A 17,712-nucleotide genomic window follows, 5' to 3' on the forward strand; every position below is an offset into this window, starting at 1 on the left:
CACCGAAAAGGCACCAAAACTAGTTTTCGTTGACAGTATTTAAGTGGGTCAATTTTTTACCCTCCTTTTCATGCCTTGTTTTCTCCTTTAAAAGGTCGGCTTGGTTATAATTGCATGGATTGGAGTAGTTTTAACCACTCTAAATCGCTAAATTACGTCTTTCCAAAACCCAAATCTGTTCTTTTTTAGAAAACATCTGTTTGGAAGTCTTTTTGCTTCTGTCTGTGGCTGTCTCTCAGTATTAGCCATCAACATGATTTTAAACACCTGTTGCAGACGTTAAAACGCCTTCTATAAAACATTTTTCCATTTTGCTACTGCTGTCTATAAAGCCTATAGATTTCTTGTTTCTGACCTGATGCTTGCTTATGACTCTATTTTGGCTGTGAGTGGTTTAGCTGTTCAGCCTTCCCCATCACACTCCTCCTCCTCCTGGTCAGTTTGGCTCATCCTCGCTCCACTGGCCCTTTAAGGAACCTGTGCCCTTCACATGCCCCACATGCTCTCTTAGCCATATTTCTTTTTCAATAGGCCATCTGTAAACGAAAAAGATAAAATATGGGTCACCTTCAACGGACTCGCCATGATTATTGACCAATTTCTCATCAAACATTGCATTTTATTGTTCTTTGATCAATACTTTGCATCATGCTTCAAATGCACAGTGCTTCAGTCTATCCTGTGCAGCACTTTAAGACTCTTGTACTCATAAGAAATAGATTTCATGTGAAATATGTGGCCTGAACAGAGATGTGCTGTTAGACCCCTGCACATTGTGGCCAATTTATTAGGTGCATGACCTTGTTGGTGTACCTAATCACAAATATTTGTTCAGAGGTAGAGGAGGACGGGGAAAGGAGGGGCTGACACTTGTGCACAAAAACAGATGTGCCACAGTGATCAAACTTATAAAATGACCTGATAAAATAGCCAATGAGTGTAGCCACAAGGTGTCTGTAATAAAGTGGCCAATTAGGGTAAGTCCTAGGACTGAAACTTTGGGTCTTTGAACTAACCTAAAGATTTGTAAGTACCAAAAACTACTTATGCCCATGCCTCACTTATGCTTCATTGGATACTTTCTCCTTGATACTATAGATTTTTACTACTGCTGTAATCATAAAACCAGTCCTGTGCTCATCCCAGGACTCTTATTCACAATCTGTTTATACTGTACACAGTACGGGTTATCTTCATAGTTCTACACCTGTTTACTGTAATGATTTATAATCCCTCTATCTGGTATCATGCAGAAGAGGATGAAGAGGTCGTCCTTTGAGTCTGGTTCCTTTCTGGTTTCTTCCTCATCTCAGGGAGTTTTTCACGGTCATTGTTGCCTCTGGTTTGCTTATTGGCAATCTAAATCTACATTTGGATTTTTGTATGCTGCACTGACAATGTATATTGTTAAAACTTCACAATTCACAATCAGCCACTTTATTGTTAAAAAAAAAATCTTTGATGCTAAGAAGAGACATGTACTGGAATGCTTGCTTTTTCATTTCAAGCTACAATGCTTTTTGGAAACCAGACCTTACATCCTCAGGTGGTATTAGCTACCTTTGAATAAGCATCTAAGTTACCCTCCAGGATGAGCATCTGCAGGTGCTTTTCATGGACCTTCTCTCCAATGAACTATATAGGACTGTAGTGTGAAGTGTGTCTGTCTATCTGGTGACCCCCCCCCCCCCCCCCCGCCAAACACACACACACACACTACAGTGTTTATACATAACAGGTTCTCACTATAAGCAAGCACTGTGCAGGCCTGCTGATGAGAGACTGGGAAGATTTTCAGAGGCAACATAGAAGTCCCCATCCTCTGCCTGTTAGTGGCAGAATTCTTTTGAGCCCTGGGCCACTGGGGCAGTCATGGGCCCCACAGGCAGGTGTGTAAATCTGTCAAAGCTGGCCAGTGTTTGGTCCAGCTGGTGGGGGCTGTGTTCAAGGCATGGCAATTTGGTGTTAGGGGCCTGTTCACAAATATGGGCCCACAGAATCACCACACTAAACCTCACACACAGGCAGGCCACAGGTGGGGAGGGAGGCTCTGTTTAATTTTCAGCCTAGCCGTGAGGCTGCCCGCCAGTGCCAGAGTAAATGACACAGAGGTATCACTGTAGAACTGTTTGGTATTGCTCGGTGGTACTGTGTTTGTGTATCACAAACAACACTCAGGAGCCAATAGGATCAAAGCCACGGTGTCTCTAGATGTTAGGGGAGCAACACAAATGTGATGCAAAGAGTGAAAAGTGATGTAAATAGCTAGCTCAAAAGAGAGCTCAAGAAGAAAAAAATAAATATTTAGGGAATAACATGAGTATGGCACCTATTCCACTGAAAATACACATATAGAATTGGAGGCAGAGACATCCAAACCCTTTTTGGTGGCCATTAGGCTGTGGAGCCTCAATATTGGCCCAACCCATGGTCAGTAGGCCAGGCATTACAACAAGTGACCCAAGCACGGCTGTGGATAAATATATTCCCCAAGATCCTGCTCCAAACAACACTCCATCTTTAATCCCTGCTGCTTGCAGTCAACTATATAAACTATTAACTGCACATCCAGTAAATCCCGCTGTAGAAAGGGCTGTAAAATTGCATCCCCCCAGCAAACAGCACAGTAAAGTGCCCTTGCTGTATGCCAAAAATAGTCATTTCCCACTACAGGCTTTTCAAATTGAGTCTTATCCACTCTGGCAATGCACCCCTCCCCCACCATCCCCCCACCCCCATTTCCCCACCTGTCCTTAAATTGTGCTTTCATCAGTAGTGAGTTAGATTAGGTGGAAAGGACTGACCCTAGAGATGGGATCTGTGGAGGTTTAACGGGACCTGTCCTCAGGTGAGTCAGCTTGGCCAGCAGACTTCATTATTGCAGTGATGAGCCACCACACTGCCATCATGTTTAACCTCTCAACCTCAACACTACCTGGTCATGGAAGAGGGAATGGCTTGCTATTGTTTGGTCTCATTTTGCTAGTGCTCTGACCCCTTGTATGGCTTAGACCCTTCAGAGTAATATCAGGCACCTACCAGGGTGATCTGCCTGGTGTGGGTATAATGACTCCAGTGGTTGGCTGGTGTACAGCAAGATGCTATCAGGTGAAGGGCCTTCTCTCTATATGGAAATTCAAATCTGTATGTCAACCCAGTCCTGCATTATAATGCATTATGGGCTTTTCATGTGCTGTTCCCTTCTCCTCATTTCCCCAGCAGCCTCTGATCCTCTTTGCAGCTCTCTCACCCACTACATGTCCAGCCAGCAGGGGTGCTGAAATCACATTTTCTGCGCCTTCCATCAGTGACCTGAATATGTCTGCACCCTCCACTAACAACTCTGAAGCAGTACAGAGAGGGAGGGCGAAAAAAGATAGAGGAAAAAGTAAATGACATCTGAGTTCCTGCCATCTAAGGAGTGGACAGTAGGTGGCAGTCTACTTGTGGCATGAAGTGGGACAGTATTACAGAAGGGACCTATGGGAAAACAGATAGCCCTGACTGCCCACTTCAGGGATACACTGCCCCTCTTTCTTCCACCCAGTCTTGCCTCTTTGCCCCTAATGCCCCCAGTCTGGCTTTCTGCTGGGAACATCCAAACTCCTGTGTCTTGGCTAAATCAGACTTCATTTTCCTCATGCAGCCTTGTTTCTCTCCCTCCACACACAATGTTAATGTGTCTGTGGGCACTTCATTGTTGTCATTCAAAGCTAATGTTGGTTTATTATGATTGTAGACACACCATACGCTACCTCTTGTCCTCTCTCCAGGGTTGCTTCCTGTGCAAATGAGTCTCTAAGAGGGAATGGAACCTTCCTGGAATTGATTACAGATAACATGTTATAAAGATTTGTGTAACGCATTGTTGTCTTCAGGGAAGGAAATCGTATTCACTTATTTGAAGGAATAAGCCAGTGTTTTCCAACTTAATTTCTATCTATTATAGCTATATATTTACTTGAAAACCATTTATAATGAAAGTCTAAGGGTAAGAGAATGGAGTCAATAAACATGTCTGCAAACTATATTGTAACATGATAACACTATTTGTATCTGTTTCTGTTTAGTGCTCCAAAAATCTATATCTGTATTTGGGTTTTAACCTGAAGTGTTAACTCGAGTTCATAACTGGTCTCAAATAGAGATGTATGTGGTGTTGTTTTTTTTGTAATCCACTCATGCATTATTATTTTTTGTTTGTCCATCCATCCATCCATCCATCCATCCATCTTCTACTGCTTACTCCTTTTCAGGGTCACGGGGAACCTGGAGCCTATCCCAGGGAGCATTGGGCACGAGACGGGGTACACCCTGGACAGGGTGCCAGTTATTTTTGTTTGTACCCCTGATATTTCTAATCAATTGAGTTGGTTCTGTTTCCCAAAATATAAACAAACTAGCAGCTTAATTTAAACCACTGTGACCCTGACCTGTGACCAGATAGTTACTAAGGATGCTGTAAATGCATTACAATACCACTTGTTCGTGTTAAGGAACATATTCTTTGTCCTGTGTAGTTTGTCCCTTGTAGTTTTTACATTTATTTATTGAGCAAATTATCCAACATTAAATATCTTTGTCAGAAAAAGTATGTGAACTTTTGCTTTCAGTAACTGGTGTGACTCCCTTGAGCAAATAACAGGTGATCAATCCTGCACAATGGATTGGAGGAATTTTGGCCCTTTCCTCCTTACAAGACTGCTTCAACTCAGTGATGTTGGTGGGCTTCCTTGGATGAACTGCTCTTTTTAGGCCCTTCCACAACATTTCTATTGGGTTAAAGTTTGGATTTTGACATGGCCATTCCAAAATGTTAAATTTCTTCTGCTTTAACCATTTCTTTGTAGAGTTACCTGTGTGCTTAGGGTCATTGTCTTGCTGCATGACCCACTTATGGTTAAGCTTCAGTTTATGGACGGATACTTTGGCATTCTGATCTAGAATTTGCTGGAACAATCCAAAATGCGAGGCCTGTCAATAATGGCAAGCTCTCCTGGACTTAGACAGCAAACCAGCCCCAAACCATGATACTGCCACCCACATGCCTCATGGTTGGGATTAGGTTCTTATGTCGGAATGCAGTGTTTGGTTTTCGCTTTTCATTCAAACCAAAAAGTTATATTTTGGATTCACCTGTCCACAGAACATTCTTCCAGTAGGCTTCTGGCTTTATCCACACGGTCTTGAGCAAACTTTAGATGGGCAGCAGTATTCTTTTTGAAGAGTAGTGGCTTCCTCCCATACAATTCATCCCAAAGGTGTTCAGTGGGGTTGAGGTCAGGGCTTGGGCCACTTGAATTCTTCTATATCAACCTTGGCAAACCATGTCATTATAAACCTCACTTTGTGCACAGGGGCATTGTCATGCTGGAACAGGTTTGGGTCATTTAGTTCAGGTGAAGGGAAATCTTAATTCTACAGCATACAAATACACTGTAGAAAATTGTGTCCTTCCACATTTGTGGCAACAGTTTGGGGAAGACCCACATATGGGTGTGATGGTCAGGTGTCCACATATTTTTGGCGATACAGTGTAGAGTTTTGGTGAGGCTTTCTGCTATAGATGTCTTAAGTCTTAAAAATGTCTTAAAATGTATATTGTGAGTTGTACTTGTGATTTCCATTCACTTTCCAGTAACTTGGGTTTGCATTCTTTTTCTATTAAAGGAATATCAACACATTTGTCCATAGGGATTGCCCATAAACTATAGATGCTGAAAACAGAGATTAGTCTATTAGCATATGCATATGCTGGAAAATTCCTTGAACTCATGGTGCCATGTTCATGGGAATGCACAGAACATATTTATTTATTAAGGTCGTATATTTATCACCGATTTCAATGAACATCTTTTCAGTTTATTAGTTGAATTAATCCAGAGTGAAATCTTGAGTGTTGTACTCAAGCCTTACACAAAAGACATTTATTGAGCACTTGATCTTATCAAAATCTGTACACATTTGAACAAGCAAGTACAAAATAATTGGATTTCATTCAATGAAATGGCAAGAAAACTAAACCTAACCCTTTAACCTTTCACATGGCTTGATTATTTTGAATAGCTGTGAATGAATGTGAACGTGTAAGCCCATGAGAAAAGATTAATATGTTCTAAACTTTAATATTTGTGTCGACTGCTTATTTACAACTGGAAGAAAGGTGCTTAAAGCTTTATCTGCATTGTGTTGCTGTAGCTTCGACTGTTTTGAGCCGCTGTTTCATTGCTTACCTGAGCTGAACCTACAACTGCCAGAAGCACGTTACCTTTGGAGGATGTGTTGCTATAGCAATACAACTTGCTTGAAGGTCTGTCACCACAGTGACATTGATAAGTCCCAAGGTTAGCTCTTAAAGAAATAAATCCCACATCATAGCGTACCCTCAGGAGCAGTTCTAAGTTTACTAACAATGAGTCTGACAAGCATCCATCCAGCCACCAAAAGCTGCCTTGCTCCTTCAGTGCCTTTGAGATGCATTAGAACAAAAAGTGTCACTTTCTGTCATTTGGCCTATAGGTTTTGCAAGGATTGCATGAGCTGCATGACATCACAGTGAATGGACAGACCTAGTGATCATAGCAGAAATCAGAGGTATTTTGGAGATGGTTATTATGGGTAAAGATGTTGTATATGGGAGCCTGTGTTCTCATTGCATTGAGGCCAGCCCTGAGGGACCCACTGAACAGCTCGCCTATGTGCGACTCCTGGCATATGGCAGGCTATGAATTACATTACATCTTCAAAATAGGCCCCAGAGCTGAAGTAGCACTACATCTTCAATTTCAAGACACTGGGAGAAAAAGAGTGCTGTGAAAAAGTGAGAGAGAAGGAGAGAGAGAAGAGAGAGAGAGAGAGAGAGAGAGAGACGGCCAAGAGGAAAAAGAAAGCAGATTCAATCTTCAAGCACCTTACAAATGTTTGCGTCAGTTTTCTTGTTTAAAGGAGAAGCCACCGAGAGGAGACGGCAAGAGGAGAAGTAATGTCCACGTCTAGTTTCTCCCTTTCTCCCTTTTCTCCCCCCAAACTGTAGTGAAAAGATTAAATTGTTTACGAGCTCGAAGGCTGGCTGGCTAGAGAGGATGAGCCGAGAGCGACAGAGATAGACATTCTAATTCGTAGCTGTACTTAGCGCCCCGGTCCCTCTGTGCAACCACTAATTCTTTTATCTGGCTTCAACACTCCGGGCTGCAGCCACATTCAGAATAAGAAAAACTAAGTGAAAGAAGGCAAAAATGACTGTTTTATACGCTATACAACTGATAAAAAAATCTCTACTCGAATACTTAATTCCTCCCCCACCTTCTTTTTCGCCTTGCCTCCTTTCTTTTTCTCGTTCCCTCATCTCACAAAGAGGCAAAGAGTGACTGTAGTGTTTAACCCTTTATCTAGACCGAGCAGAAAGACATTTGCTGCATCTTTTCCCTCAGATTTCTCTCTTGGTGTGGTGTGTCTGTGTGCATGCAGGCATGCATCTGTGTGTGTGTTTGATAGGAATATAGGCTTGGGGTTAGGAATGGTGATGGGGTTTGCTTGCTGGTTGTGGTTGTGGTGAAGGTGATGGTGAGGGGATTGAGGAAGGCAGTTAGGTGGTGGTGGGGAGAGCTGGAGTCTGGGAAGGGATTCGAAAATACAGCATGGAGAAGAATTACTGTTATCTACGAGGCAGAAGAGGAAGCAGCGAGATAAGAAACTGCAGCAGCTGGGACAGAATCAGGCGTGCAAGAAGTCATGTTTCGAGGGGGCCTCGGTTGTAAATTCGCCACGTATTCAGAGCAAACCATCTCTGCTTGTCTGTCACTTGGGTGCTCTGGAGGTTTTTTTTTCCCATCTTTTTTTTCTCACACCCCCTTTTGCTCTCCCCATCCCTTTTTTTTCCTGAGGTCTGCTCCCCCGATAGAGGTATTGTGTGGACTCCACTGTATAGAAAGCTCATCAGCGCTGGTTGCCTTTTGGGTGTTATCGGCTGGTAAGGTAACTGCGCGCTTATAGACTGCATGCAGATAATAGTGGCAGAATAAAGAAGATAAAGGGGGAGCTCTTCTCATTAACAGCTATCTCAGCCACTGCAGACATTGCCAGTATTGAGTGCTTAGTATGCTGAGCATAAATTAAAAAACGGATGAGGAATAAAAAGGGGAGGAGGACTGAAATGAGTGAAGGAAGGAGGGGAGGCCACGGTGGAAGGCGAGAGCGGGAGGGACCGGAGGCATGGACGCTTTGAGCGATTTATGCAAACCATAAAAAAATTCTCACCAGCTTACCTTCCAGGGACTTCAGAGCCTTTTCAGAAGAGGTGACACAATGGCCATTTTCTGCATACAGCCTTCTTATGCTCTTCTCCAGGATAGACTCTGGAACGCAAAGAAAACGTTACAAGCCTTATTATGCATATTTCTGTTTGGTTGGGTGGTTGAGTGAGCTATGATGGTGTGCTGTTATCTGCATATCCCAGAGGAAGAATCTATGAGAATTATTATAGGCACAATACTGCCCCCACTGTCTGTATCACACAGGGCTTCTAGTCCATGGGAATAACACATGTGCATTAATATTAGTATGATGTGTCCTCTGACTGTGTAGTTTTGAAGGCCCAGGGAATCTTTTTACTTTTGCACACGACAACATCTAACAAATAAATAAATAAAAGGCCATTTTCTTTGGGTTTTCACCAGTTACTTCAACCTACTGCCTTTGAATCTGTACAAGTCTCACACAATCTCCCGCTGGTGGATTAGAGCCTTTTCTGAAATGTGTTCAGCTGATATACTTTATTTACACTCTCACATTGTGAAAAAATGGAAAGAGCTAAAAAAAAACCAAACAAACAAACCCCAAAACAATAGTCTATTTTCCAACTGACCTATGACAGTAGGAATGTCCTCCCTTGTGCAAGTGTATTTTGTATGTGTGTGTTTTGTTCAGCTCTACAGATGACCATTAAGCTGTAAATAAAGCCCCCTCCTCTTTCTCTCTCTCTCTCTTTCCCAACCTGCCAGTGTGGAGACACAATCCCAGCCTGCTCAGGCAGACATGTTCCTGATAAACCGCTGCTCTCTTGCAAGCTTTACAATGGAGCCCGGATTCATTTGCATGACACAATTGGCTTGCCGTGCTGATGTGTTGCGGCTAGACAAGTGTAGCATTACAGGGAACAAGTTACCATGGGGAAGGTTAATATAGACAATAAGGGAAGCAGATAATGTGAATTGGGTCCCTGTTTTTCAAACCTCTTATCTGGGAGGCGAGAAAAATCGGCCTGCTTTGAATACAGGCTACAATTTTAAAGGGCCAGTACAGGCTGAGGTGCCAAGCTCTGACAAGCTTTTACTGTTATAATTCATTCACTCCAGTTTAGATATGCAGTGTTATCTCAGGAAATAAGTATTTTTTTTGCAATGTTCTCTTCAAAACTGCATGGAACTTTCAAATGTAGATAAATCTCTCTATGTTTTTAGTCCTATATCTGTTTTACTGTATATTGTAAGTTCTAAAAAATATATATAATTAAGTTGTTTAAGTGTAAGAGCCCTCCTGTAATGGTTCATCAGATTAGTGGCATAAAACATGACATTCAGGTAATATTATTGGATGCCTTCTAGAAGTAGGAACAGTATTCACTAGCTCTGGTGATTTTATGTTATTGTATTGTATTGTGTTACAATAGACGTTGTCACAGTGCAGCTTTACAGAAATCCAGATCCCTAATGAGCAAGCCAGAGACTTGTTGGATTATAAATCATTGCTCTTTCGCACTTATACTCTATAAAGCCCAACAGTACTGAGTGTGTTGAAACTATGTTCAGTACAAGCATCAGGGTCTTTTATGATTACAGAAGAAGTTTTAGCTTAAAATCTCCACTATGCAAGGCACATTATTCACTGAAGTATGTATAAGACTTAGGCAATGGGATTTAGCATATCGCTTCTTATTTCTCACTGACTCTGGGTTAAGGACTGATGGTTACTTTAATATGTAAGTAATGGGTGGAGTCACGTAGGACGACAAAGTGATTTGCCTCTAGAATGTGTGTGCACTGTGAGCATTAAAGACGCAAGTTCCGTTGATTCTGAATTGCTATTCCCGACTCTTCTTTAGCGTCCTCTGTCTTAACGAATGATAAAAGGAAGACATGACAGACGGTGTGTGCTGCAAAGTCTGTTCATCATCAAGCACTTTCATGGTGTTCAGACCGCTGTGATATAAAATTAGTTCCAAAAAGTTGCTCCAGAATTGAGTGTGTGCTTTTTTTTCAATGTACAGAGAACAAAGTTAGAAGCCTTTGCATTTAGCACATGCTCCCATCTACGCAGCAGGTAAAGGCTCAATTACCATCCTTCAGCAGACCCCTAACAAGGCGACAAAAGGCCCTAATTTTTAATTGAATATTTAGGCTGCTGAGGAGCAGGGCAGAGGAGGGAGAGGCCGGCAGTCCGGGCCGAGCCTCCTGCCGTGGCTTCCAGATGGGCTGGCCTGCCAAGGAGGTTGTTAAGAGCCAGGATTGAGTACCTTATGTGGTGAATTAAGTTTAAACCCTGGGGTGTCCGAGTTCTGTAGTGAGAGAGAGAGAGAGAGAGAGAGAGAGAGAGATATGGAAAGAGGAAAAGAAAGCTCTAAATCAAGGCAGATATGCTCCGTTGTCAAGAACCCCCCCAATCACCCCCCCCCCCCCATCATCGTGACATTTAAGCCATTCATTAATTAGAGGGCTGCGTGATGAGTTTTCTCTGTCGCTCATGAGAGGAAATAAATAAATAAAAAGGGGACATCACCCCCACCTCCTCATCTTTGCTCATTTGAGGAAGCAGTCATTAGATTTTTTTTATGGCATATTACAGTGCTGTGGCATTACATGGCATCAGGACTTATCAAAAATGGAAATGTGCTCTGGGCGATTTTTCCATCTCTTTCTTGCTCTCTGCCTTTCCATTTAGATTTCCATTTCTATCAGATTTCACATTTGAGCCTTTTAGGGCCAGTGAAATGAGCAGGAATCTAAAAGTGGCCAGAGTGTGTCTTTTCAAAGAATATGTTGAGTTTTTACTCACCGTCATTTGACCTTGAATCTCACTGACCACAATCACATCTAATAGAACTGATAACAAAACTCTTTGCACTCAGATTTTTTTTAAATAAATGTTGGGGCAATACTTCTTTATATGTCTGTGTAATCATGTGACTTTTTGCTCCATTGTGCGGGTCAGCCTATTTTATTTGTGGGTGTGTGTTTGTGATGGAATGGATGACTGAAAAAAAGGGATAAATTTCCTCTTGGGGATGACACCCCATTTGTTTTCATTTTGCAGATGGCCGTCTATGCCAGATTACACGGCTTGCCTCCCTACAAGCCCGCGCTCTCGCCCGTCTGCTCTCCACCTCTCTTAATGCACCTCCTATTATTCCCTAATGGATCAGGGACAAAAACAATGACCTACTAAAGACCAAACAGAGAATTCACCTGTGATTTATCTATTTACTCCCCTGCTCCCTGCCATAGTCAGTGGCACAAATCATCAGTTTCCCATCACCCTAGTGTCTTTCTTGCACTACAGGAACTTGGTCTTAAACAGTTTTATGAAAGAAAAAAATCCTTTTCACACTAATATTTATAATGTCGTACTATTATAATATAGTAACATGATCTCATAGCGATCTGTAAATTACATTACAATTTGATATTTTTCTTGGCTTATGTTAATGAGATATTTCTACAGTATGCAATTGGTGAGGTCACAAAAATAAATGAAATGAAAAACTATTCATAATTGTGTGTCCTCTCTGCTGGGTTTGATGAACAGGTGTTATTTTCTCCGTGTAAATCACAGCCACGTGGCTTAAAAAACACGGAACAACACTGAGGAACAACAGGAATTTATGCATGTTTAGTAAATGGCTGCTCATTCCTCAACTGGTTGGTATAAAATCAAGCCTGATAAATAGAGCTTTTACCATAACCCAAACACCAGTTTAGCAAGCTTTATAGGCTTGTTAAAGGAGAAAATTGATTGCAAGGTTTTGTGAGCTACTAATAAAATCTAGAGTTTGGTAATTCACAAAAACATTATCTAAATGGGAAAAGATCAAAATACAAACTTTAAAATAAAAGGTCATTTATTTAGTTTTGGTGATGGTGGTGGTGTTTCCATTGCTTTATGAGGGATTCATCTACTTTTCTCTGTACTTTAGCGTTTCTATTTTATTGTTAGGTGTCATGTGTTAGCATCTGTTAAAGCTACAGTTGTCTCATACTCAGCACACAGCAGATGCTACACAACAGAAGGGTCTTTAAATGTTATGAACTATACGTCTTTCTGCAATAATTATTTTTCTAAAGACCGACTTCAATAGATGACAGTTGCAACAACAGAACAGCTTCTTTCTTGCCGTATTTTAAGAAAACACTGATCCTATTTGGGATAAGAGTTGAAAAGACTTAAAGTGAAAGGAATTGAATTGAAAAACCTAGAAAGTACATAAAGGGAGTGAAATACATGAAGTGATATAAAACTGTTAGCAAATGGATTCCTCAAACATGCTTAAGGGAAACCACACACACACACACACACACACACACACACACACACATCACTTAGCAGACCAATAACTCTAACTGTTTTTTCTTTTATATAATAACCAAATGTATTATTTAACACACATTATTTGGTGTTTTTTTTCTGAGGTGTTTTGCTTCAGCCAATGTGGCACTGGCAGAGATTGCCTTGTTAAAGATTAATAAGACTGGCGTGCGATCATTTTAAGGTTAGCATTGGTGCAGATTTGGTCTGGTAACATGTGGTGTGTGTGTGTGTGTGTGTGTGTGTGTGTGTGTGTGTGTGTATTCTGACTCATGCCCTGGTATTGATCGCTCTGGCCATGCAGGTGTCTGCCCTGAATGCTGTTGTGCACTGAGGCGAACAGAGAGGGAGAAAGTGAAGGAGAAAGAGAGAAGGCCATGGCTGGTGAGACTGACGCTGACATCCTGCTGCAATCCGGTCCTGTCAGCAGAAACAAGTGGAAACACAGAACCTCAGCATCCTCAGGTATACGTGTGTGTGTGTGTGTGTGTGTGTGTGTGTGTGTGTGTGTGTGTGTGTGTGTGATGGTGCAATAAGAAATCAAAATGCCCCAACATATACATCTTTCTATTCTGTGAATGTTAATTTATGACCTCAATAAACTATACATGCAGCTATAATGTATACACTTTTACAGATTAGATAAGGAATATAACATGGTGTGGTAGGAAAATAGTGAGTATTGGAAAATAATCAATGACAGGGCGATGTGATGTGGCCTGGCACGTAGTAGAGTTACTCTTCCAACCCTGAATTTGATCATTTTCCAATAACAACAAGTGTTTTATTCGACTTATACTACAACAATCTACCAATGCTAACAATTTGTTATTTATTTATAAAAAAGACAACACAATGCAATACACGATACAATTTATATAAAGTTGTAAACAGTATGTTGGGCCTTTATAAACAGTAGTTCTCTCAACAGCTTCTCTCTTTTTCTCTCTTTTGAAGTTAATACAAAACGCAGCTTGTCATATTAGTGAGAAACTGAAAGTCCTGAATGTCTCCTCATAGGAAACGTCAAAATATCAACAATTACACACATTTTTAACTCTGTTTATGTGGAGCTTCTGTCTTACAGTACAGGTCCTTGTGTAAGTTAACTATTGTCAGAGCTGCTGTTAGAGAAAATGAATCAACACCTTGTGACTAATCAGCCAGATTAGTCAAATCCAGGCTTGGGGAGTAACGGAATACATGTAAGGCGTTACGTGATCAGGATACAAAAAACTGGTAACTGTAATCCGTTACAGTTACGTCAAAAAACAAAGTAATCAGATTACAGTTACATTTTGTAAAAAATGGGAATACTATCAGGATAAAATTTATTTCATTTAAAACCAAAGAAATTAATATTTTGACATAAAAATAGAGACAGCTGCTTGATTATAGTTCTGGTTCTCTCTTACCAGTCGTGGCTCACGTGATCAACCTCCTGATGCAAGCGCAAATAAATTTTGTGCAAAGTTAATTTCGTAGAAATGAACACAAATTGTTCTCTGAAATGCTTTTGTTAGGGTGACCATACGTCCTCTTTTTCCTGGACATGTCCTCTTTTTCAGACCTTAAAACAGCGTCCAGGATTTCTAAATTTGAGAAAATGTCCAGGATTCGGCTTCAGTTTCATTATGTTGTGTTTATGGTCTAATACTGCATCATGTGTGCGCATATTTGCATTGCTTTAACCCCTCTCTGTAATTCCCGCCTTCTCGCTCACCAATCGGTCGAATATAAAAGTCTTGCAGGAGCTATTGGCCAAATTCCTGCCTCTCAACCATTAGCCTACTCTCAGTGGACGAGTAAACATCCTGAGTCGAAACAATGCCCATGGCCATATAAGGTCATTTTTAATTTCATGTTATCACATTGCTTCGTATTACATGGTCATTCAAATGTGTAAATGATGGCAGAAGGTTCACTCATGGCCTCTAATATTTAATTTTATTCCATGGACATTCAAAAGAATGTCTATATATTTATATATATTTACCAGTTATAATTTATATAGATTTATGTGATGCTAATAGTGTGTCTTTTTCAGTGTATAAAAATCTGCATTCATAGTAACACTGTTTTGAACACTATTAAGACATAACCCCCCCCCCCCCAAAAAAAAAAAAAACAAAACAAACAAACAAACAAACAGGTGTCCTCTTTTTGGAAAACCAGAATATGGTCATCCTAATTGTTGTGATGTAATGTTACCTGTATCAGTTTATTTATTTATTTATTTTATTTTATTAAAACAAATCCAAATTTTGAACATATTGAACAAGCTCTAAAATTAGCTCTAAATAAAAGTATTTTCGATCATATTTCATTTCTCTTGACTTTATTTACATATGTGACCTTGAAGTAATCCAAAAATAATCAGATTACATTACTTTCATCTTGGGATACTTGGATTGTTACTGATTACACTTTTTATGAGGTAATTTGTAACGGTAACGGAATACATTTTTAAAGTAACCCTCCCAACCCTGGTCAAATTATTAGATTGCAGATTATTCAAACTTTAGAATTCAACATTACTTTTGTGTCAAATATTATATTTTATTCAAGTACACATGTATCAACTTCAGTTTAGTGTGTCCTGATAGTTTTAACAAAAAACTTTCTTGGGGATACAGGTGTAATTACATTCACCCTATTGGACATTGTTACAACTGTCAGGATTATCTCATCTTATCTTAAATGACATAAAATTAAAATTTTGTAGTAATTTTCACAATTTAAATGAACAAAAAACAGATCAGTCACAAAATTAAGTACATTCCTACATTTATCACACCTTCAAATCCATAAAATTTTAATTAGGTGTTCAAGATTGGAAGCCAGTGATCAGAACCTGCTTAGGGAGTGCAGGTGGAACCTGTTTTATTTATACCCTCTCATATCTAGTATATGGTGTTCCCTTTGTTATTGAGTTGTGTGCTGTCATCATACCAAGATCTAAAGAGTTCTGTACGGCCTTCAGAAAGAAAGGTTATAGATGTCTATGAGTCTGGCAAGGGATTTAAAAAGACCTTCAAATGATTTGAAATACATCATTCCACTATAAGGAAAATAATCTCCAACTGGTGCAGACTTCAAACAACTGCCAGTTTGTCCAGCACTGGCCGTCCCAGCAAATTCAGGTCAAGAGCAGACTGTCTCCAAGAACCCCAAAATTTGATCACAGGATCTGCTAGTAAGTCTTGCAATTGTTGGTGTGCTTGTTTCCATCACAAATATGTAGTGGTGTGTATGGATTCTCAGCATATTTTGAGACCAGGGATTATAAACGTTTAAGAGAATAAAACTGAAAACCAAAAATGAGCTAACTTATTCATTGAACATAATCAAAAACAAACAAAACCACTTTAAATTGTTAAACAGTGAAAATGTCATTTTAAAAAGTGATTAACTGGTTAGTAACTTATCAGTATTGTTCCGTCCCAGTGTGATTTCAAGAAAGTAAAGCCTGAACCTAAAAACTTTCTAAATAGGCCTAAATTCTTGTCTAGAATTAATCACTTCCTTCATGCCTGTCTAAAGGAAAATATAACATTAGATATAAAAACTATAATTGGGTTTTCAAAGGTGGGACTATAGCAGAAAAATCTGTGTAGAATTTATTTTTCCTACAAATCTGCAAACAACAAATCAAGTAGAAGAATGCTCTGAAAATGTTAAACATGTTGCTGGTTAAAATGCAATGTTTGGTTTTATTTCTACATTATGAACAGAGTAGGCTATCATATGTAAATGATGTTATAAACCACTCTTTTATTTTGTTCTAACCAGTTTCCAATTAACCACAGGGAGTGGAATGCTGGAGCAGGAAAATAATGGACTAAAATGAAAAATAAGTTGTTTCGAATCCTTTTTTTTCAGCGCAATGTTAATAAGGAAGACTCTAGATCCCCGTGAGATGTTCAGCTGATCACTATTCTCAGACGATGCTCATGTTCAGTTTGACCCTTTCCCCATTTCATCAGAGAGGTCTCAGGACTCTGTCTCCTTAACATGGTGCTTATATCTTACCTTGATCTCATAACGGCTCCCTGAGGAGGCACTGTGGCCCTGACCGGTATTGACACCTCACAACCATTGAGAGGTGTCCAGCTTTATGGAATATACACGCTGACCTCATCTCGTCTAATGCTAACCCACACTTCTTTCTTTATTGTTGTCAACAGTGATTCATTTTAAACCCCATTCCCAAATGTGCGATTAATACGATTACCGTACGATTCCTCTTACGGAGGTTATACCCTCAACACCAATTATTGACTGTTAAGCTGTCAATTAACACAATGCCTTGTGTCCCAAGGACAGGTTCGCTCTTGATTCTGAGTTGGCGATACGCTTTAGGATTTATGTCATGTGCTCATTTTCTTCTGAGTTTATGTGTATGTTGTAAACCTTTAACAGCCAAGGCCTTCACAATATCACCTCTGAACATATTCGTGACAAAACACCTGTGAATTTCTTTCTTTTCTTCTAAGAAACATTAAACTCTTACATATGCTCTTATTACTACTAAGATACAGTATATACAAAAAAACAAACAAACCTGTAAATACAGTACATGTGCACACAAACTCAACCTTGTCCCAAGCTCTCCTGTCATTGTAGTTAACCTTAGAGGGTTTAAACCATTTTATCTCGAATTTATCAGACTGGAATTGGTCCCAGGTCATTGTCAGGCAGCCATAACCCTTTTGTGCTGGCTCTATTGTGACTGGAGATAAAGTGTTGAAAGGCAGACATAGCATGGCTGGCAGCCGCCTCCCCTCTCCAGGCCATAATGTGCACGAAGATGAGGTGGCCGTGCATTTTTCTCAAGTGTGCAATGCGGGAATGTCGTTTGAAAAACACTCAGTGAAGACTACTTCCATCATTGCGCTCCGGGATAAAAGGCGTCATTTCAGAGGTTTTCATTGCCCATTTAACTATCCTTGTTCCTTCTCCCTAATATTGCCTGTAAATTACCATTTCAAATCGACGGCCGATTGCTGTGCAGGGCAGACGGTGCTGGAAGCAGCCGCCCCTCAGGCTGCGTGCCGTTTTACACATCCCAACCACGTTCCCCTGCAAATTTCCCTGATTAGATTTGTAAATAAAAAAAAATAAAAACAATATATA

General features: G+C 40.2%; 1 protein-coding gene across 1 annotated transcript in view; it reads left to right on the forward strand.

Moving 5' to 3' along the window:
• dhrs13a.3 (dehydrogenase/reductase (SDR family) member 13a, duplicate 3) overlaps nucleotides 1-17,712 on the forward strand; it is a 167,820-nt gene that overhangs the window by 87,042 nt on the left and 63,066 nt on the right. Inside the window, exon 7 of the transcript XR_008388293.1 lies at nucleotides 12,881-13,041. The gene's annotated coding sequence lies outside the window, so the exon portion shown is untranslated. The remainder of the gene's footprint in view (nucleotides 1-12,880; nucleotides 13,042-17,712) is intronic.

Source organism: Ictalurus furcatus, chromosome 17, assembly GCF_023375685.1.
Source record: "Ictalurus furcatus strain D&B chromosome 17, Billie_1.0, whole genome shotgun sequence".
Taxonomy (NCBI): domain Eukaryota; kingdom Metazoa; phylum Chordata; class Actinopteri; order Siluriformes; family Ictaluridae; genus Ictalurus; species Ictalurus furcatus.